We start from the raw sequence: 24997 nt of genomic DNA on the forward strand, positions 1-24997 counted from the left end.
TTAGGTAAACATGCCCATACATTGAATAATCATCTATAAAATTGATGAAATATTCATACCCTCCCCCCCCCCCCCCCCCCTCTAGCTCTAACATTTAGAGGCCCACAAAGGTCTGAGTGAATCAGCTCTAGGGTTTCTTTGACTTTAAGACCTTTTCCAGAAAAAGATCTCTTTGTTATTTTACCATTAATACAGGATTCACATGGTAGTAATGAACTGTCTTCCAACTTATTTAGATGACCGTTCTTAACCAATCTCTCAAGAGATTTATGTGACCCAGTCTTAATGCCAAAGATAGGCATTTGGAGAAATCTTCCTCTTCTTATGAGTCCCAGCAGTTTTAAATATCTTTATGTTCAAAATAGCTTTGACCTTAGTTGGTTTTAACATGTACAAGTTATTTTCTAATTTTGCATAGCAAATCTGTTTATTTCCCAGTTTGATGAACACTTCACCATTTTCGAAATAAACTTTATAATTTTGTTTTAGCAAACAAGAGACATATATTAGATTCCTTTTCATAAAAGGAATATAATATACATTTTTCAAATAAATGTACTTATTTCCTATAAATAACTTCATATCTCCCACTGCTTTGGCTGAAACAATATCCCCGGTCCCTACCTTAAAGATTGTTTTCACCTTTCTGTCAACAGTTTCCAGGAACATGTTTCCTGTGATATAGTTCATACATGATTAGCAGTACCTGAATCAATTATCCAGATTTTATCGTTTTCCACTAAACATGCTTCGATAACAAGTAAATCATATTTATCTTGTTGTTCAAATTCAACATCCTTATCTACATAATTCATAATTTTAGATAAATTGGGAGATAGAGGACAATCCTTTGTTAAAACTCTGTCGGTGTAATCAACTGCTAGTAATTTGTTTGTTGATTTGATTTTACTATTAATAATATCGGAAGTGAGTATTCTAGAATTCGACATGCTAATAAAATTTGAACAAATTCTAATTAGCAAATTGTAACTAAATTCAAAAATCAAGTTTTAGCAAAAAGTAATAACGTACCCATAACAATTATTTATTTGCAACGATATTTTAGTGAGTCAGAATATGTGCTACTGTGGGGCAGTGAGATACTCCTTCACTAAAAAAAATAGTTTTGACCAAACACTATTCCCAGAATAACTCTTATTCCTATTGTCTCCAAAATAATTCTTACTCATATAGTCATTTAGTTATCGTCAGTCAAGATCTTTACTAACAACTTAGTAATTCTTGTAAGTGTGACTCGCCATTTTCAGATCCTACAGGACGGTATGAATTTGCCTCTGAAATAGAAGAAAACATCCAAGATGGAACTATAAGACCCTTTCATTTTACTGAAGCCTGGGTTGTTCCGAATCCTATGTTACAACCCTCTGTGGGGATAGCCGTCACTAAACGACTAGCAAAGGGCTGCTTAAAGCTAACCAGCAGACACAACATAGGAATCTCACGATTCAGACTAATAGAGGAGATTGTAGGATATATTGACACATATCCTTTACCCACTTACTATGAACTACTTTCTCCGTTTACCTTGATATTGATTCATACAAAACACTCTCCGTAGGGAGGCCACTTCCAGGGTGACATGAAGCGTCATATGAATTTCACGGTGTAAACTATGTGGAGACATGGCAGTTGAAATCTATTTATCATATAATAGCCTTATGTTTGAACAACTTCTCTTTATTCACCGAAATTTAGATTTAAGCTAAAAAATACTCTCTGTAGGGAGGTCACTTCTAGGGTGACACGAAGTATCGCTTAAATTTGGATTGTGAACTCCTAGAGACATGAGAGTCAAAAATAACATATCGTATCTGTTATTAATCTCCCACTGAAGTTTTCTAATAACTCTATCATATAGAAGTTATTAAACTGCCACTAAAGTGTTCTATTTTTGGTAGATTTATACTTAGGTTCTTTTTTGCTAATAAAACAACCCTAAGTCTATGTGGTTTATCCAAGTATTACTCTTATAATTGGATTTTAACCTATGATATCTAGGTGATAAACCATTTTATTACCTCACATCACTCAAGTATGCTCTTAAGATCGGTTACTAACGCTAAATAATTCGGCCATAATCCCCAGGTAGGAGGTGTTCCGTAAACCGTCAACTTAAGTATCCCTAGCCTTAGACAGGATTATATACCGCTTGAGTTTGTAACCTAGGTTTTATAAGTTTTAACAATTAAAACAGGTGGTCAACCTACGTGAGCATGCAACTATTGTTTATGGATTTTAAATGTCAAACCCAATTTTATAACAACTTATAAAACTTTAGAAATGCTATTTATCCATAACATACATGAGGCATTTAACATTTAATATAACATTTATATTAAATACAAGAAACCCTAACATGCATACTATAACAATTATAACATACTTTCAATGCATGTAACATGCTTCCTATGGTGAGATTTTAAATCTAAATGGCATACTATATGCACATACAAGATTTATTTAATCATAACATACATCAAATGCATAAATAATTAAACACGGACTGATATGGTTTTTTAGTTATGGCAAAAAAACAAGTAAACAAAACCTAATTACTACAAAACAACTTCTGAACCGCTCCCGAACTGCTTGAATTGCTCCAGAACGAACTCAAGTAGCTTGAACCGGAACCCCAACCAGCTGAACCGGACCAGCCAAAAACCATTCGAAGCTGAACCGGACCAGACCACAAGAGAACCGGTCGAACCGGCGGCCCTTGCACATGTTCAACATCTTGCTAAGTCTCATCATTTAGCAACGACGACCATCTTCTTGCATTTTTCCAGATCGTTTAGTAAATGCTTGATCGTTTAGCAAAGCTACACGATCGTGTAGTATTTTCCTTCTATCGCATATTGTTATCATCTAACGCTAAAGAAAGTTACACGATCGCTTAGTGTCTCACACTATCGCGCAGGTCCATCGTTTAGCATAGACAATTTACTACACGACCGCTTAGCTCCATCGTCTAACGCATGAAGTCGATCATTTAGCATGCGTAAAAGGCCAACGATCGTTTAATGCCATCGCATAGCATTCAATGCATCGCCCAGCTGCCGCACAAGGGTATGCGATTGCATAGTGCTATCGCATAGCAACTTGACGCATCGCTTAGCTGTTGAATAGAGGTAAACGATCGCGTAGTGCTATCGCTTAGCAACTCAACGCATTGTTTAGCTCCCGATCAAAGATAAACTATCATAGTAATCGATCGCTCAAGGCTATCGTATAGCTCTTCATCGCATCGCTTAGTTCTATCATATAGAACCAAATGATCGCTTAACACCATCGTCTAGCGCTCATGTCATCATTTAGTATCCGTCGTAGCTAAACGATCGCTTAATTCCATCGTATAGAACATCATCGCGTCGTTCAGCATCGTAGGTAAGCGATTGTTTAGTTCCATCGCATAGAAACAACACATCGCTTAGCACTTTGTCTACACGATCACTTAGCTTCGTATCTAAACAATCGTTCACCGCTATCGCGTAGCACTTAATCGCATCACTTAGTGCGCATCGTTGTTAAACGATCGCATAGTACCGTCCTATAGTAAATTCAACGTATTGTTTAGTTCCCACACCAAAGCTAAACGATTGCTTAGTGCAATCATATAGCAAATTGAATGCATTGTTTAGCTCTCGCAGGTACACGATCGTCTAGCGTTCAACATCACAACAACCAGCATCCATTTCTATACGATCATCTAGCTTTTCTTCACATCATCTAACGCATGAAGCTAAACGATCATTTAGCTACTGAAGCTCAACGACGATAAGAACAGAGGCTGACTTTCTAGAACTGCAACTCGACCTCTTCGCTTGTTTCTTTGATTTACAGCTTAATTTCAACTTTAATGATTCCAAATAAATGACAAACTCTTGGGAACACATTAAATCTCATCAAGCAAGAGTCAATTACAAATTTAAATGAGAAATTAAAGAGAATTAAACAACCAAAACTCAGAAAGCCATATCAGTACACCAGTTTCATATTTCTCATATAAAGCACCCATGAAACCAAAATTAAACCGAATTGAATGCTTATTTGATGCTCTGATATCAATTGTAGGAATGTATCAACAGCAGCAGAAGCACAAGGATTATCTAAGCACTCAAATTCACTAATTTTGGCATGATATAAAGCATGCTTTTGCAGAAAAAATGAGTTTCAAGATATATCTCTTGTAGAACTTCTTCAAATCTCCCTCACTAGCGGCAATCTTCTCCAAATCTTATTGTAGACCACCTCAAGATCTTCCCCGCTATTCTCTTGGTGCTCTAGATTGACTTATAAGACCAAAACAAGCTTGAATCAAGGGAAAAAGGAGAAAAGCTAACTGCAGCAACCTTGTTGAAGAACCCTTTTTTCAATCCAAATTTTCTCTAAAATTCTCTATGGATTGCATGCCCGATTTTCACTCCAATCTCTTCATTATATTACAGATCAACATACAAAGAGAAGAGTTGCATGAGTTGTTATTTTGTTAGTACCTATAACCAATCAATTTTTTTTATCAATTTCTAAACAACGTAAATTTGGAACTTAACAACTTAACTTCTAAATTCAAGAATATATGAGTTTACTTTCTTAGATTAATACCTTTTAGTTTCTTTATTTGTTGATAAATATTTCTTCCATGTAAAAGAAAGATGATGAAGAATTGAAAATATTTGTACCAAATATCTAAAAAAATTGGAGTTAAGTTTAAGAATTTAAGGATATTTTTCAATCCTTCCTTATTCTTCCATGAAAAGTAGAAAAAATGGTAAAGTTAAGTTTAAGCATTAGGAGTTATTAATCGATTAGTATATATTTTATTAATATCTATAGTCAATTAATTTTCCATCAATTTCTAAATAACGAAAATTAGGAACTTAACAAGTTAACTTCTAAATTCAAGAACATATGAGTTTACTTTCTTAGATTAATACATTTTAGTTTCTTTATTTGTTAATAAATGCTTCTTGCATGTAAAAGAAAGATGATGAAGAATTAAAAATATTTGTACCAAATATCTAAAAAAATTGGAGTTAAGTTTGAGAATTTAGGGATATTTTTCAATCCTTCCTTATTCTTCCATGAAAAACAGAAAAATTGGTAAAGTTAAGTTTAAGCATTAGGAGTTATTAATCGATTAGTATATATTTTATTAGTTTCTATAGCCAATCAATTTTCTATCAATTTCTAAACAATATAATTAGGAACTTAACAAGTTAACTTCTAAATTCAAGAACATATGAGTTTACTTTCTTAGATTAATACATTTTAGTTTCTTTATTTGTTGATAAATGCTTCTTGCATGTAAAAGAAAGATGACGAAGAATTGAAAATCTTTGTACCAAATATCTTAAAAAATTGGAGTTAAATTTAAGAATTTAGGGATATTTTTCAATCCTTCCTTATTCTTCCATGGAAAATAGAAAAACTGGTAAAGTTAAATTTAAGCATTAGGAGTTATTAATCGATTATTTTATATTTTGTTAGTATCTATAGTCAATCAATGTTTCATCAATTTCTAAACAACGTAAATTAGAAACACTTTGACGACAATGAATAGGTATTTTTACAAGTCAAGTAGGTGTTTTGCTTCAAATTCTATTTGAATAAGAAGTGTTGGATTAGATTAGTATATGCAAACTTGGTATAATTAAATTACTATGACTATCCTGTAGTTATGGTAGTTATAGATTAGCTTTTGCTATGTCATTGCTCAAGGCTTTTTTTTGTTGTTTGAGTTCTTGATATAAATGATTGAAAGTATTTAATTTGCAATGTCTAGGAGCTTCCGTAATTTTTTTCTTGACAATGTGCCCATGGTAAGGTATAGGAATAGTATGGTGTTTGTTTTAGAACATGGTTATGCTTTTTGACCCCTTCTTTCCCCCTTAAAAAAAAATTATTTGGGATACTCAATTTGATTGGTATCTTTAGTATGATTTAAGAAGTCACTGCTTAATTTTTTGGCTTGTTTGAGTTATTTTTATGATACTTATTCCTATACCCTTTCGGAAAGAGCTTCCATAATCCCCTTCCCCTCTCCCAAATTGTATTTAGGATACTTACTTTGATTGGTACCTTTAGTATGCTTTAAGAAGTCACATTTTAAGTTTTTGGTTTGTTTGAGTTACCTTGACAATACTTATTCCTATACCCTTTTGGAAAGAGCTTCCATACTTTTTTTTTTCTTGACAATATGTCCACGGCAAGATATAGGAATGGTTTGGTGTTTGTTTTAGAGCATGGTTGTGCTTTTGACCCTCCCACCTACCTCCTCCAAAATTATATTTAGGATACTCACTTTGATTGGTTCTTTTAATATGATTTAAGGAGTCATTGCTTAAGTTTTTGGTTTGTCTGAGTTACTTTGATCGTACTTATTCCTATACCCTTTTGGAAGGAGCTTCCATAATTTGTTTTCTTGACAAATATCCATGATGAGATATAGGAATGGTTTGGTGTTTGTTTTAGAACATGGTTGTGCTTTTGACCCCCTTCCCCCAATTGTATTTAGGATACTCACTTTGATTGATACATTTAGAATGATTTAAGAAGTCATTGTTTAAGTTTTTTGTTTGTTTGAGTTACTTTGACAGTACTTCTTCCTATACCCTTTTGGAAGGAGCTTCCATAATTTGTTTTCTTGACAATGTGTCCATGGCAAGGTATAGGAATGGTTTGGTGTTTGCTTTAGAGCATGGTTGTGCTTTTGACCCCCCTCCCACCTCCTCCAAAATTATATTTAGGATACTCACTTTGATTGGTCCTTTTAGTATGATTTAAGAAGTAATTACTTAAGCTTTTGGTTTGTTTGAGCTACTTTGACGGTACTTATTCCTATACTCTTTTGGAAGGAGCTTCTATAATTTTTTTTTCTTGACAATGTGTTCATGGTCATGTGTAGAATATGTGTTTTCCTTCTACGTTATTGAATTTTCTTGAATTTGAAAGGTAGAAGAATGGTTTGGTGTTTGTTTTAGAACATGGATGTGCTTTTGATTAGTCATTACCTAAGGTTTTCTTATGTTTGAGTTAGCTTGATGGGTTTTGTTCAATTCTTTATTCTCACGTGCTTACATATTTCACTTCTTTATTTGTCAGATTTTATGTGGACAAAATTTGAAGTTGAATTTTGATGGAAATGGAAAGAGTTTTGGGGTTGGTATTTTATACTTTTTTGTTTCAAAATGATGTTAGCTTCAATGACCTTTTGTTTAACTTTTGTTATGTAAACTTGTGAAAACTAGTATCGGTACAAATTTTTTTCATCTCTTAATTAATGTAACTTGACAATTATAACTTAAGTTGATATTACTTGAGCTCATTAGAAAATTAACGAAGTTTGTTGATATAACTTGTCTTGTAAACTTGTGGCCAAATTGGTATTATTTCATTTTGTTTCAATGATAGTATTGAAAATGTGTATCTTCATTTGTAATTTTTGGTTTAAATATAAATTGATTAGTGATTCATAATTTGTTCAAAAGATTATTATATTTTAAAAGTTTATAACAAGTTTATTTATTAAATCAAATATTATTTTTTTATTTACTAAAATACTTTTACTAATGTTTTTTATAATGTCAGTAAATCTTAGTTTTAAAAATAACAACTTTTATAATGGTACAATTTTATCGATGCTTAGATATGTTGCAAAAAGGTACTTGTAAAGACCATAAAAGTTAACAACAATTTTATATGTTGCTAAAACTTAACTGTTAGTGGCACATTTTTCACGTCACTGTATATGAAAAATAGTGACAAATAATGTGTTGCTAAAAGTGTGTATTTAGTGATGCATACATTCAGTAAAATTAGCCTTTTAGTGGCGCACTATAAATATGTTATTAAACCTTTTTGCTACGTGGATACAACAACATTCTTAAGGACGCATAGCTCCGCGTCGGTAATACCTTTAGTGGTGTGTTTAGAGCTTTAGCAACGCATTTATTCATTATTAAAAGTCGATTTTCTTGTAGTGTCATCTGGAGAGTCTAAGGTCTATTGGACATACATCATCTTGTCTAGGACAAGTGGGAGATGTTACTAGGTATAGTTTATGCCCTAGTTTATTGTATTGTATATCTTACTTGTTTTATAGTTTATATTGTACACCACACTAGCTTTAGAACAATGGGGAGATTGTTGGGGTTGGTGCCCTAAATTTTGTGGGTCTCGCAGTCTATAAATTTTGACACTAATTATTTATTTAATAAAATAAGAAGTTATTTTATTTGACATTTAGTTTGTATTAACCTAATCCAAAAAACTAAGATCCGAGGTTATTTTATTTAACTTAAACATGTATGTGGTTGACAAATAGGTGGATCATGTTTAGGTAATAACCTAAATGGTTTGTAGTATGTGGATAAGATTGAGTGCCTCATCCTAGAGACACTGCGAATATAACCCATTTTGTAATTGTTACAATAGCTGTAAAGTATTACAAACGACAGGATCCTAATCGTTCATGTGGAGGCATGTGAGTGGGGGTCTTCTATACAAAGAGTTTGTATAAGACCCGACCACGAAATGTTTAGTCTCTTTTTATAAAGTCGTTACTTGAAGAGAGTAACATTTCAATAGGATAACCATAGGTGACTCGATCTTAATCCTGAGTGAGTTGTGAACTCAACTCCTATCTATGAGAACGATCCTTTGATCTATATAGGTGAGAGCGGGATTCTCCGACTCAATGAACCTACCATTTGGAGATTTATCAAAGTAGAGAGCTAGGAACACAACTACACAAGATTGAATTCACTCCTTCTTATCTTTAGGGAAAGTAGATGAATTACTCATTTAATAGCTGATTCTGGGTCTTGAACAATGAGGCCTTACCCTCTCATTGGCTCGAGAGAGATTAGTTTTTAGTTGAACTATAAATAATTTGTTGATTAGAGGGACCGGTGGAACTTGAGTTGTTAGATGTAACTATTAGGGTAAAAGGGTAATTTAATCCAACGGTAGCTACAAGCAATTTATGAAAGCCAACTTACTATTGATTGGTTATATCCATTGACATAGAAATATATCTATAGTGCGAAGAGTGTAACTGTGAATCTTTAGTGGAGTGACTTGCAGTTAATGCATGTTGATTAATTTAATTAAAGAATTTAATTAATTAATCTCGTACTATTGGAACTTCTAGGTTCACAAGGTCCCTTCGCTAGCTCATAAAGGGTAAAACAAGAATCAATTATTTTGTTAGTTAAGTTGAATTATTTAAACTAAATAAGGGAATTAATTATATAGGATATAATTAATATAATGTATAGTTATATTATAATCTAAAGTTAATTTTGAATGAAATTCAAAGTTATACTTTACAATATATGCGAGAAATAAATATTTGAATAAGATTCGAACATTATATATATGAATGAGATTCATATAAAACTGCATGTTATAAGAGAATATGGTTTGAATATGATTTAAAGATATTAAATATGTGATATTTAATAGTTGATTAATTAAAGGTTAGTTAATTAACATTATTAATTCAATTTATATATATGTTAGTTATTTTTATATATATAAAAATTAATTAATGAAAATCAGCATCTGTATTGGTGGAAGTACCCCCCATTTCTCATTAACAAGAAGAAGAGAATTGTTTCCTGGAAATCGTCGAAAAACACTGCGTTGGTCTGTGTTTTCTCTCTCCGCAAAAGAATTCTCTTAAAAATTTCATCTCTCACACAAACTTCCTCTCATACCAAAACTTGAAACCCACACCTCTTAAATCTCTTGTCCTGAAAATAGTAAGAACTCTGAGTGGTGGTACTTCCTGTAAAGAAGATTCATCATTCGTGATCTGTGGAGTGGATAAACATGAATTTTTTTTTTCAAATACAGAAAAATTCAAATCTATCTCCTATAGCATATACTATATCCCTAATAAGATCCTATAGATTTTGCTATATTTATAATTTTTTTTGAAAAAAAATGATTCTATACACTTAATTATTAATTCAAAAATGAATTATCAAAAATTCGAAAGATTGAGATAGAAGGGAGGCTTAAAAAGTTAATCTAATATTGTTCAAATAAGAATATCCCAATAAAATAAAATTACTTAAATATTTATCATTATTTGGATTTGGAAAAATTATTCCGGGGAATAAAAAGGGAGAGGCACCTTATCCATTTTTAATATGTAAAATTTAGGAAAGACTACTTTTTAGTTGATTTAAGTTTGAATATTCATTTTATTAATTATTTGGGATAAAAAATTTAGAAAAATTCTATAAATAGAAAAATCACACTTTAAATTTGAATGAACGATAAAATTGATTATTTTCCTCTAGTTAGGGTATATGACTTTTTTTTTTTTTCCAATCAGCTGGGCATATGACTTTAACTGAGTGGTTAAAAAAAATTTGAAAATTTATTTTAAATATCAAAATTGCTGAAAATGTTTACAAATATAGTAAAATATCACAGTTTATATTCGATAGATCGCAATAGACCGCGATAGATTACTATCCATGTATATCATGACATAGATAGACATAGATAAGAGTCTATCGCGGTCTATCACAGATAGACAATGAAATTTTGCTACATGTAAATATTTTAGTTCATTTTGTTATATTTGAGAACAATCCAAAAATTTTGTTTTTCACCTATAAATATAGTTGCAAATAAATAAAATAAAAAGAAAACTCATGCCAACTATAAAAGCTACCCATGAAATATGGTGGTCTGATAGTTGCAATTATAACCTAAAACTTTCAATTATAAAAATAGAGTCTTCAAACTTGAGTCAAGTGTTAAAATTATATCTTCAAATTTACAATAGTTATAGAATTTTGAACTCAAATGATAAAAATTGAACTTCAAATTTATCCATAGTTACAATTTCTGCCCATCGTTCAAATTTAAATTTTATAAAAATTAATGAAAATGGAAGTTGAAGATAAAAATGGTAACACTTATAGGGAAATTGAAAATTTAAATTTGATACAAGATAACAAATTTTCGAAAAGATTTCTTAATTTCAATACAACATCCACTCCAAACGGAATCACTTTTCCTAATCCCAATCGAATTTATTTACCACAAGTTAGTGAAATCTTTTTAAAACTTCCCAAATTTTAAAAGGATTCCAAATTCCCCACTTTATTTTTATTATATATACACATAACAATTAAATCAATCGAACTCATGTTTAATTCTTCCACTTTCTCCAAATTTCATAACTTTCAAGCCTCTTCTGATCATCTTCCTAACGGAACTTTCAACATTATTGCTATCTCCGCCATCTCTGCCGTCACTGGAGTTTATGAGTTCCCATATTTCCCAATAGAAGATGAAATTCATGTTTTTAAGTGTCATTATTCTCATCATATTATTAATCGTCTTCATTTTTCATTACTACCAATACCGTCTTAGGCTTTACCAAACAAGAATCCTAGATATCGAGCAACGACTCAACTTACACCGTGAAATGCGACTCTTTGCTGGCTTCAGGCCCATATTCTACGGCAACGTCGGGCAGCGGTGCAATCGAACGTGGCCGAGCAGGAAGAAACCTCCTCCACTACCATGACGCTCGCTTACAAAGACACGCTTAAGATGACGGACAAAGTCGGTTCGGACGATTGTTGTGCCATTTGTATTGAAGAGTTTGAAGCGGAAGAGATTTGTGGAGTTATCGAGAATTGTGGCCATTATTTTCATAGGGATTGTATGGATCAGTGGCTGAGGATCGAGAGCCGTTGCCCATTATGTCGTTGTTTGGTTCATCTTGTAGCTCATAATAATAATTCCCAAGAAAATCAAGCTTAGAGAATGAAATTTTTAGTTTTTTTTTTCCTTACTTGGTATCTACTTAAATGCCAATATTCTTTAGTTTTAGGGCAAACACATGGTCACTATATTTTAGCAAGGTGTAAATTCAAATTTTGACATCTTGATCGAGAATATATGACTTGATTTATTGTTCTACTAGTTGCAACGAAGTCATTGCAAAAATGTAATATGATCTATTAGTGATATTATTTCTATCGATATCAAGTTTGGACCTTTTGCTAATCAAAGGTTCTGACAATAAGTTAGAGTATTTATGTCTGTTTGGTGATTATTTCGGTCTTATTTGGTAACCATTTTGTTTTTTTATTTTTGTTTTTACAAATTAAGTCTATTGATACTACTCCCACCTTCAAATTTATTCATTTTTTATTTACTTTTCACCAATGGTTTAAAAATTCAAGTCAAATTTTGAGAACTAAAAAAATAGCTTTCAAAAAGTTGTTTTTGTTTTTTGAATTTGACTAAGAATTTAACCATTATACTTACGAAATATGCAAATCACGGTAAGAAATGTGGATGAAATAGGCTTAATTTAAAAAAAAAAAAAACAAAAACAAAAACCAAATAGTTACCAAACGAGACCTTCGTTTTTGGATTTTGATTTTTGAAACTTAAGCTTATTTACTTTCCTTTCTTACAATGATTTACATCTTTCTTAAGTAAAATAGTTGAATTCTTAGCCAAATTCTAAAAATAAAAACAAGTTCTTAAAACTATTTTTTTTCTTTTTAGTTTTCAAAATTTGGCTCAGTTTTTGAAATTATTGGTAAAAAATGAGGTAACAAAGGAAGAATTTTAAAGGTGACGGTAGTGCCTATAAACTTAATTTTCAAAAACAAAATAAAAAAAATCAAATAATTACCAAATGAAGCCTAAAATTTAATATATATTATCTTCTTTTTAGAATCAACTATATCAAGATTTCTTTTTTCTTTTTTTTTTTTTTTTTTTTTTTGAAGGATATCAAGATATAGTTTTTCACCTTGAGAAGTAGAGAAAAAAGAAATCTATATATATATATATATAATATATATATATATATGGCTTTGTCCGCCTTATATGATTTTGATTCTCAACCAAGGGTGGAGGATGGAGCCTCCATGCATAGAAGATCAAATCTTGTTTAAACTCTAGATTAAGCTAAACCTTTCCAAATTATAGATACGCTAAGAGAGAGATTGCGTACTAAATTAAAAAAATCAGTTCCTTTACCGACCGTTTGGATTGCATATACTGTTTGATGGGTTATAGATACGCTAAGAGAGAGATTGCGTATTAAATTAAAAAAATTAGTTCCTTTACCGACCGTTTGGATTGCATATATTGTTTGATGGGTTATAGATACGCTAAGAGAGAGATTGCGTACTAAATTAAAAAAATCAATTCCTTTACCGACCGTTTGGATTGCATATATTGTTTGATGGGTATGAATATCAAACACGTGTTATTTAATTGCATAGATTTTAAATATTTGGATTTGGACTTGTAGTATAATCTATGTCTCGAGTTAAATATCTACGTTTGATTTATCATCTCAATAATTAATGTAGTCATAAATTAAATATAGTATTATTCAATTATTAATCATTTCAAATAAAAAAATAATTTTTTTATCTTACACATTAATTAAAATTAATTAAACTATGTATTTTAATCACTAACGATAATTAAATAAATATAATTTAATTAAAATATTAATAATTAACAACAAAAGTTAATACAACTTAAAATATTAATAATAAATATATTAGTTGAAAATTATAATGTCTAAATGTTATATTTATATTTAATAATTAATTAAACTTAATAATAATGATTAACTAATATTAATTTATTTATTAATTAAACTATATTTTTACCATTCATCTTTCAGATATAAAAATTTCACCGGGATGGAGATGATATTAGAAAACTCATGTCTGATGAATTTTTAAATTTTCCTAGATAATAATATTTTGAGTTTTAATTCTATGAAAAAATAAGATATTAAATGTTTGTTTGAAATTCCATAACAAAATCAACGAAGACCTTCATGTAGTTTGTCTTTTTAGAATCAGGATAGCCAAAATCTCCATACGTTTGAAATGGCATATGACTAAAAATATTGATGTCTGGCTATTTTAGATGACCATGTTTATTTTGCACGAAAATTTGTTAGCATGTTCGAAAATATGTAGATGGTCATATTTGTTTCATGGGAATGATAAATGTGTTGAAATGATGTGTTACTTATTCCAACGATACAACACTCTTCTATATTTTGAAGTAATATATATTAATGTAAGATAACTAAATTTATATAACATTTTATTGTCGTTAATAACTTAATATTTTATTGTTATCGAATTTAATTTATATTAATTTTACCGTTTTTGTTTAACAAGTTAATTTGAGAAGAAAAGGTTTAAACAAAGTTTTTTTTTTTTTTTATCGTTATTGTTATTTTTTTATAATGTGTGTATGAAATTGATGTACATCCAAGAGAATGGAAACAAAATATATCAGGAATGACAAAATCTTTAGTTGCACTAGCATGAAGTTTTTTTACTCATATTTATATGTGATTGCATAGACTTACCCCAGTTATTGGGTTATTACTAAGCATTTTAATACTCAACATTTTCATTTAACATTTTCCACTTAGATCAAGAATGTATTAGACACTTGACATGGTAATCTATTGACTGTGTCATGGAACTATTGTCGTTGCTTCCACATATAAGCATGTCTTTAAGACTATTTTAGTGTTTTAATTTAAGCATTTAAGTTAGCAGTCTTAGCTTTGTTAAGATTAATGCCCTAAAGTCTCAAAATTAATTAGTTATTTGACATAACAATTGATTATTTTTTAAGTTTTGAAAAGTGGTCACTTGCACTCAATATGCTTGTCTCACAAGACGTCCTCGCAAATTTAAAAACAACAGTAAAACAACAGAAAATGAATTAAAATAAATGCATCAAGATTGGTAACCCAATTCGGTGATAAACCACCTATATTTGTGAGGTAGTATGCCGGGGAAAGATATTCCTCTAATATATAAAAGTCAAGCAATTACAACGTTATACTTATTTGTAAAGAACAACAATTACAGTGACACCCAACTTAGTTGATCACCTAAGCTCCCCTAGATATGGACTCCTTTCTCTTGAATTTAGGCTCCCCTAAGTATATGAATATTAGTGTTGAAACACTTAGGCTCCCCTTAAGTGTGTGAGACTCCCTCGCTCTTGAACTTAGGCTCCCCTAAGTATATGAATATTATTGTTGAAACACTTAGGCTCCACTTAAGTGTGTGAGACTCCTTCGCTCTAGAACTTAGGCTCCCTTAAGTATATGAATATTAGTGTTGAAAAACTTAGGCTCCCTCTAAGTGTGTGAGACTCCCTCTCTCGATGATATATTTTCTTTAATTTGTGAACTCTCTTCACACGAGAACTTAGGCTTCCTTAAGTCTTGAGAATTTCCTTCTCGATAAATAACACCTTAGGATCTCTCTAAGGCTTGTGAAATCCTTCTCGGTGAACAAAGTTTTAGGCTCCCCTAAGACCTATCAACCTTTGTGAATTGAAGCAAGAACAAGTGAAGAACACGCTCAAATAGTTCAAATGACTCAAAGATTCTTCTTTGGATAAGATATATTCCAAACAAAATAATATGCAGAATATGATAAATCAGGAAAAAAATATCCTGTACATTTGGTAACTAAACGAGTAACCTCTGAGACAAGATCCATCAGAGACAAGAATAGAGACAACTCTAGAAAGCCCAAGAAAAAAATGCCAGAAAATTGAAACAAATATATTTAGCCTATATTATTATTTCTAACAAACTCCCCCTTTAGATAAGATATATCTTTTTAAGACAGGATAATATAAACACTTCCAACTCTAATCATCAATTAACAAGGATAGGAAAAAAAAAATAGTAGAATTGATAATCCATAATAAAAATAAAGGTCCATGTAGAAAAAGAACAAGTCTGAGAATCCATAGACAAAGATAACGACAAAAGAACAGTAATAGTCCAACACCAACAATAGCCCAGACACCAAACCAAATGTTTGCATCTGTCGTAATCTAATCATCAAATCAAGCAGAAAAACAAAATCATTAGCAACCAACTCCTCCAACTCCTCCTCTGGCTTAAAGAAAATATTCATGAAAATGGCCCAGCACGATTAGGATCTACCCGAGCCTACCTCATCAGGGACATCAACATAATAATTTTTCGCTTCCAATTAGAAGCACGATCAACAACATCATTAAGCATTCTAATCTCCTCAGACAAGAAGTGCAAAATATGATGACCAAAGGAGGAGGCAACAAAGTCTGCACTTGGAGCTCCCTCAACAATACTAGGAGAAGGTGGGGCAATATTTGGAATATGATTGCCTTGAAACAACTTGTAATTAAAATTTAGCAGACTTGGATTGCCACCAATAGGCTCTTCGGCTGAGAGTAAATCAGACTTCTGAGACAACAAAATTCCACAAACCAGGCATGGATAGGAAATAGGTAAACGCAAAGGTTGAAAACCAATGTACCGTCAAAGTTGACCAATGATAAAAGCCCCATAGTCAAAAGTAACAACTTTTCCAATTTGATACAACAAGTAGCCAGAGCAATCAAAAGACTAAAAGTTGTGAGAAGAAGGCACCAACTGGCAATTCCAATCAGAAACAGCACAACATATTTAGCACTTAGTTCAGCACAAGTAAGTTGCCCAGTCTTAGGTCAAACATTCTTCAAACCTCCAGTTAATTCAAAAACCAAATCTTTCACAAAAGCACGCAGTTCATGAGTGTTAGGGGGAACATTCATATAAAAAAGAATTAATTATACCAGTAGTAAAAACAAAACTGTAGTCTCTAACATGAAACCTTCGAAAGTCAGGAGAATTCACATCATCAAAAGCAGGCAAAAGATTCACAATAAATTATCTAACAAATTTAGGATAATAAGGACCAAGGTTCATAACAGTCTTCATTAGGTCAGCTTTAACAATCAATACCGTGATATCAAGACATTCTTATGCCTTTTCTGACAACTCTTTTTTAGTAAATATCTTCCTCTTGATTACAAACTTTTAAAAGAAGGCACTTTCCTCAGAGTGAAAGAAGACACCATCGAGAGGCACAAGAGGGATAGAGATAGGATTTGCCTTTTTCTTTTGACCCCTTATAGAAGTACGAGTGATTGACCCTTGAACTTTTTAGATTCATCATCAGAACTATTGATCAACCCTCAATCTCTGGAAGACTCAGATACGTCTTCAACATCTTCTTCATCAGAATTTTCTTTTGGAGGCACAGAAGTTGTCTTTATATTCTCTGCAACATCTTTCAACTTGGATAACATTTGACTAAGAGGAATATCATTTTGACTAGATGAATAAGCACATGTTGAGACATTCTAATAAGTACCTACTCCAAGAAAACAAACTGACGTTAAATAAGAATCGTCAATATCAGAATTCTAACATTATCAGTTTCAATTCAATATCAGAATTATAACATTGTCAGTTTCAATTCAGTGTAAGTTTATTTTTCTTAGATTTTATATATATAACATGAATCTAGAAATTTGTTAAGAAAATTAAAGAAATTGATGCAGTAGAAGAAGATATACAGAAGATGATGAAGAAGTTGTTATCTTTAACTTTTTTTTTTTTTTTTTGGAATTCTGAATGTTTTGTTTCCAATAAATTAAAATAAATAAAACTATTAAATAATTAAAGTAATGTGTAGTTAACTTTACAATTAATAAATAATTTCACGTTGTTACATGAATGTAGCTCAACTGGCATAGTGCTTGTATTATCGACCTTGAGATTAGAGGTTCAATTCCCCCACCCCAAACTTTAATTACAATACCTTTACAAAAAAAAAATAATAATACCACGTCCGCTTCAGAAAATATTTTTCTTTCTATCACTATAACAATTTAGATATTGTAGTGCAAACTCATAGCATGAAAATTTTTGGAGAATACATACAAAGGAGTAGATCGAGTCAAGAAGGTTCGCATCTAAAAATTGAGAGGTGATTATGAATCACTACATATGAATGGGTCTAAATGGTTTCAGATTATACTTCAAGATTGCTAGTAGTAGTAAATGAAAAAAAAAGATATGGTGAGACGATAGATGAAGAGCAAGTGGTAGAAAAGATACTTCTCTCATTGGATGAAAAATTCAATTTCATCATTGTAGCTATTGAAGAATCAAAGGATTTGAGTAAAATGTCCATTGATCAACTTATGGGTTCCTTACAAGTCCATAAAGAGAAGCTTCTCAAGAAGAACAAACAAACAACTGAGCAACTTTTTTAGTCAAAGTTGCAGTTGAGAGATAAAGAAGATAGCTAAGAAAAAAGAAATCGAGGTCGAGGATGTGGCAACAATCGTAGACGTGGTGATTTTAAGGGTCGAGGAAATTATGGTCAAAGAAAATTTTATAAGAGTAATTCAAAATCTAATTCATCAAGAGGTCGTGGAAGAAAAATTTATTTGAGGTCAAATGGAGAAAGATCAAATAATGATAAAAGATATGATAAAAGACAAGTTGAATGTTATAACTGTCATAAATTTGTCCATTATTCCTAGAAATGTAGGAATAAAGTAGAAGAAAATGAAAATTATGCTGAGAAAGATGAAGAAAGCATTGAGTCATCTTTACTTCTAGCATGTAAAGATGAAGAAACCTGTGAAATTAATGCATGGTATCTTGATAGCGGTGCAAGCAATCACATATGTGGATGTAAGTCAATGTTCGTGGAACTTGGTGAATCTATTGGTGGTAATGTCATATTTGGTGATGCCACAAAAATTCCTATTAAAGGAAAGGGTAAGATTTTGATCAACTTGAAGAATGGGAAGCATGAGTTATCTCTAATGTTTATTATGTGCATGATATGAAGAACAATATTTTAAGTTTGGGACAATTCTTAGAGAAAGTCTATAATATTTTGATGAAGAATTATAATCTTTCGAAAAGGGATAATCGTGATATATGATTGCTAAAGTGCAAATGACGAAGAATAGAATGTTTTTGTTAAATGTTCAAACTGATGTTGCTAAATGTTTGAAGTCATGTTTGAAATATCCATCTTGGATTTGGCACTTGAGACTTGGGCATTTAAACTTTGATGGTTTGAAACTATTAGCAAGGAAGAACATGGTGAAAGGACTGTCATATGCCAAACATCCAGATCAATTTGTGACGATTGTCTTTATGGCAAGCAAGTAAGAAAGAGTTTTCCACAAGAATCTTCTTCAAGAATACGGAGACTACTAGAGTTAGTTCACATTGATCTTTGTGAACCAATTAAACCAAGTTATTTCTGTAAGAATAATTATTTCTTATTATTTATTGATGATTTCAGTCAAAGAACTTGGGTTTATTTTGTCAAGGAGAAATTAGAAGTATTTGGCATGTTAAAGAGATTTAAAGCACTCATCGGAAAAGAAAGTGGTTATTACCTAAAAGCCTTGAGATCAAACAGGGGAGGAGAATTCACTTCAAATGAATTCAAAGATTTTTGCGCAGAAAATGAAATTCGTCGGTCTATGATAGTTCCACTGACTCCTCAACAAAATGGTATTGTTGAGAGGAAGAATAGAATGATACTCAATATGGCTTGAAGCATGTTGAAAAGTAAGAAGATGACAAAAGAATTTGGGCCCAAGTTGTTGAATGTGTTGTATACTTGTCCAATCGTTCTCCTACTAGAAGCTTGTGGAACAAAACGCCTCAACAAGCATGGATAGAAAGAACATCATCCATTGCTCATTTGAGAGTATTTTGAAGTATCACTTATGCACATGTACTTGATCAAAAGCGTAGAAAGCTCGATCATAAAAGTGAGAAGCATATTTTTGTTGGCTATGATGCAAGCTCAAAAAGTTATAAGCTTTATAATCATGCTACAGAGAAGACAGTGGTAAGTAGAGATGTTGTGTTTAATGAGGAAGTAACATGGAATTGGAATGATGAACTAAAAGACTACAAGTTTTTACTTTTTCTTAATGATGATGATGAGTCTAGTGACATTGCTTCTCCATCAACACCATCAATGTCGCCAATCACTCCACAACAAAGCATATCTTCATCATCTATAAGCTCAAGTGAAGGACCTCATGGCATGAGAAGTTTATGAGACATATATGACGGGACTGAAGAGTTAAGTCAGTTTTAATAATCTTACTCTGTCTATTTAGTGACAGTGAACCATTGAATTTTGAAGAAGTTTTGTAGGATGAAAAGTAGAAGACTGCCATGGATGAAGAGATAAAGGCCATAAAGAAGAATGATACACAAGAACTTTCTACTTTTCCAAGTGAAAAGAAAGCAATTGGTGTCAAATGGGTCTTCAATACAAAAAGAAATGAAGAGAGAGAAGTGGAGAGGCATAAGGCAAGATTAGTTGCAAAAGGCTACTATAAAAAAAAATACATAGATTACGAGAAAGTATTTGCTCCCATTGCTCGCTTGGAAACCATAAGGTTGTCAATTGCAATTATTGCTCAAAGTAAATGGAAGGTATTTCAAATGGATGTTAAATCAGTATTCTTGAATGGATATTTGGAAGAAGTATACTTAGAACGACCTTTTGGCTATGCTGTGAAAGGTCAAAAAGATAAAGTCCTGAAATTAAAGAAGATGTTGTATGGATTGAAACAAGCACCTAGAATGTGGAATAACATAATCAACAGATATTTCCTTGACAATGGGTATTTGTAATGTCCTTATAAAATCCTCTATATATTTAAGACTAGTGATTGTGGAGATATTTTATTGGTTTGTCTGTATGTGGATGACTTAATTTTTATAGGAAATTGTGGAAGTATGTTTGAAGATCTCAAGAAAGCAATGACCCAAGAATTTGAAATGATAGATATTGGGTTGATGTCATATTATCTTGGCATTGAGGTGAAATAGCCAGAGGAAGGTATTTTTATCTCTCAAGAACGATATGCTAGAGAAATTCTAGAGACGTTCAAGATGATTAATTCTAATCCTATCACAACTCCAATTGAAGTTGGTATAAAACTGTCCAAATATGAAGAAGGGGATGTTGTTGATCCTTCATATTTCAAAAGCTTAACTGGAAGTTTGAGATATTTGACTTGCACATGACCATATATTATTTTCAGCATTGGATTAGTGAGTCGATTTATGGAATCTCCTACAATTACTCATTTGAAAGTGGCAAAGAGAATTCTTCGTTACCTCAAAGGTACGCTTGATTATGGATTGTTTTATTCTCCATCTAAAGAATTCAAGCTTGACGGTTATTGTGATAGTGACTGAGCTGGAGATGTTAATGACCGAAAAAGTACAAGTGGATGTGTGTTCTTTGTTGGTAATACTGCATTTACTTGGAGTTCCAAGAAGCAACCCATTGTGACATTATCTACTTGTGAGGCAGAATATGTTGTTGTAGCCTCTTGTCTTTGTCATGTAATTTGGTTAAAAATTTTCTGAAGACAGTTGAAATTTTGCAAAATGATGCAACTGTGATCCATGTAGATAATAAGTCAACAATTGCTCTAGCAAATAATCAAGTGTTCCATGACCGTAACAAGCACATTGATACAAGATTTCACTTTATTAGAGATTGCATTTCAAGAAAAGAGGTTCAAGTTGAATATGTGAAGACTGAAGATCAAATTGCAGATATTTCACGAAGCCACTCAAAGTTGATGTGTTTAACAAGTTAAAAACTTTGTTTGGAGTTTTCAGAAAACATGTTTAGGGAGGGATGTTGAAAATTAAACATATTTTAATTAGATAAATTATAGATGGATTAATTTATGAGAGTTGAAAAAAATTAAAATATGAAAGTTAATTATGTTAATGTAGGAGTTAATTTAGTAGAGTTTCACATGAATTAAGTGTATGATTTTAATTGTTCCATATATATTTAATTAGGGTGTGAGTTATGTATTTAAATTTACCCTAGACAATCCTATAAATAGGATTAACATTGACATTGTCGATGTATTCAAGTGTATAGAAAAGAACACATAGAGAGTTCAATCAAAAGTGTAAACCAAGTTTAAAGAGTCTTTTCAATTAAAAGTGTTTTTGTTTCCTCCGAAATAATCGTTTGTTGGTTATTTATTTATGAGTGTCTATCATATGCTTCCAACATCAAAGTCATTTCAAAAGTGATAATGACCACGCTCATTAGCGTTGATGAAGCTGCAACAAAGGGCAACGATGACATGATTTCTTTAGAAGCTAAAAATCTACGAAGAATTAACAACGAGGGGGATTTATCGGTCTTATTTATAACTTATAAGGGACCTTTTATTTCCTAATTCCTTTAGGAAAATCCATATTCTTTTAGGAATTCTAATTATTTTAGGATTAGGAGTTTTTACAAAACTTTTGTTGAGGTTTTTTTTTTTTTTTCATTACCAAATTTTGTTAAGAAAATATCCTTTAATCAAATTAAATTAAATTACAACTTTGATCTTTCAACTTTTAGCGTTTATATTTATTTTATTTTTAAATTTTAATTATTTTGTGTCTAATATTGGAACGTCCTTGAACTACCAATCTCGTGTTTAATATATGTATACATATCCTTAAAAAAATTTAAAATTATTTGTTCTATTAGATGGAAATTTTCATTTTATATCTAATAAAACCTTGTTTATAGATAATGTGAAGACATAGATTTTAAAACAATTGATTTAGTAATATAGTTATGTTTCACATATTTAATTAGATATGTATTTGGTAACAATTTTAGATATTGGATCCCAACTTAAAAATTTGTTCAAAAGGTGTTAGATGTAATATATTATTTATAAAAACATAAATAATAGTTGTAGTTAATCATTACTAATTAATTTAATTTATAAATTTGTTGTATAAATATTATTTTATAATATTATATAATTTATAATACACTCTAATATAATATACCGTAGTAAAAATGAATTTAATTTATAACATGAAATACTATATTTAATTAAAGTTTTTACCTTTTCAAATCTACATTTTAAAGTTGTAAATTCAAAATTTAATACCATGAAAATATAGAAGTGTTTTTTTTTTTTTTTTTCAAAATTTGAACTATTTTGAGAATTGGACAAATTTTCAAAAACATATTTGACAAATGCAAATTCACTAAACTCAGAAATTTGGAAACATAAAACATAATCTATATTACATATTAAATATGCCCTAAATTTTTTATTTTGTATCTATTAGAACTTCATGAATTTTTTAATAAAAATATTAGAAATTTAAAGACTAAATTTATAATTTTTAAAGTCTAAAGATCGGATACAAATTCAATCTCAAATTTAAGGGCTAATAAAGTTTTAATTCAAACAAACTTTATTTCAAATTTTATATATATGGTGGTTCACCAAGCTACTTTTAAGTCTTATATGTGTTAGATTATTCGAACTCGAACTTTTTGATCAATGATACACACTTTATATCCAGTGAGATATACACACTTTCATATATAAATGAATTCTCTCTTCATAGTCACTTGACCGAAATGATGGGGATTTAACATTATAACTATTATTTTTATTAAGAAATTTTACAATGTTTTATTTAATTAGAAATTCTCAATTTAGAGAGTTAAAAAAAAAAAAATTTATGGGTTGAAAGTAAAAGAAAATTTGCTATAATACATTAAAAAATAATAATAATATGCGAAATGTTCTTACTGGGATCCTCATTCCCTGCGAATTTTTTACTGGGCATCCTTACCCTGTTCCGCTCGAAATTAAATGGGAAGTTTTACTAGGGATGGAAATTGAAATAGGAGGTGTGGGCATTTCTATGATCAAAGAAAATTATCATTGTATAGGTACGTAAAATGATACAGGATTCATTGTTAGTTGTAAAGTGCCATAGTAAATAATTGTCATCGTATATGTACAATGATAATTTGTTTATGGCAACTTTAAATTCTCATCATAGTCCACTCGTCATCTATCCTATGATGACACCTAAAATAAATTGCAGTTTCAAATTTCTCACCATATATATCCAAATGTGTTCAGAATAAACATGTAGGCTAAAATTGTTGTAGTGCTTTGTAACATACTTTGTATCAATGATTCTGTTTTTATATTGAATTTTACTCTCGAGATTTAATTCTCTCTTTATCCAACAAACAAACTCTTAGAGTTTGATTATTGCTTCCACAATATTTTTTACCCATCTCTTCTTTCTTCGGAGTACCAATATAATTTATATATGAATGAAGTCCATAGGTTAAGAAAGGAATATTTTTGTGGAAATTGGGTGATGATGTGAAATCCAAAAGTGGAGTCAATAATGTTATATAGTAAAATCTTGTAAATTCACATAGGATAGTCTTGTAAATTCACATGAGAATAGATTTGTAATTTCCTTTTATTTTCTTTCTGCCTTTTTTATTTTCTCTGTAATTGACCTATCAATGAATGACAGATTCAATTTTTTTTGGGCCCTAATATCGTATCAGAGAGTGGGCTCTAACCCTAGTCGCTGTCGGTCTCTTTTGTTGCCGTCAATGACGTCGACGTTGACGTCTCGCGATCGGTTCGTTTCCTCTCTCGTCTTCCGTTTTCCTTCTTCGAATTACACAGCCGCTGAAGCTATTGATGTCTCGTGCAAACGCGGTCTGTTTTCCCTCTTCGAACGTCGTCCGTTCTCCCTCGTCTCCGCCGTTCGCTTTCCCTCTTTGAGCGTCGTCCGCCGTTTTAACTCAGCTGTTTGTTTCGCCGATGACAATTATTGAATCCCATGGTGAACGACGAACTCTTGAATCAAACCTCAACACTCGCATCTGTCCAATCTCAACCGGCCATCAACAATCCCCACTACCTTCATCACACAGACAACACCAATCTTGTTTTGGTTTCAGATCTACTCAACGAAAACACCTATGTTTCATGGAGTCGATGGAACTATTTCTAAACGATTATTGCCCTAACGTTAAAGAACAAAATTGGCTTCGTTGATGGAACTATTTCTAAACCAGATCGTGAATCCTCTCAATATCATTCTTCGATGATCCGTAATCATGTTGTTATAGCATAGATTCTTAATTCAATTTCTAAGGAAATCTCTGCAAGTGTTATGTATTTTGACAATGCCAAAGACATTTGGGAGGAACTTTAAAAAAGTTACAAGACGAAG

Source organism: Benincasa hispida, chromosome 8 (genome assembly GCF_027475165.1).
Source record: "Benincasa hispida cultivar pf3 chromosome 8, pf3_genome.v1.1, whole genome shotgun sequence".
NCBI classification, from domain to species: Eukaryota; Viridiplantae; Streptophyta; class Magnoliopsida; order Cucurbitales; family Cucurbitaceae; genus Benincasa; species Benincasa hispida.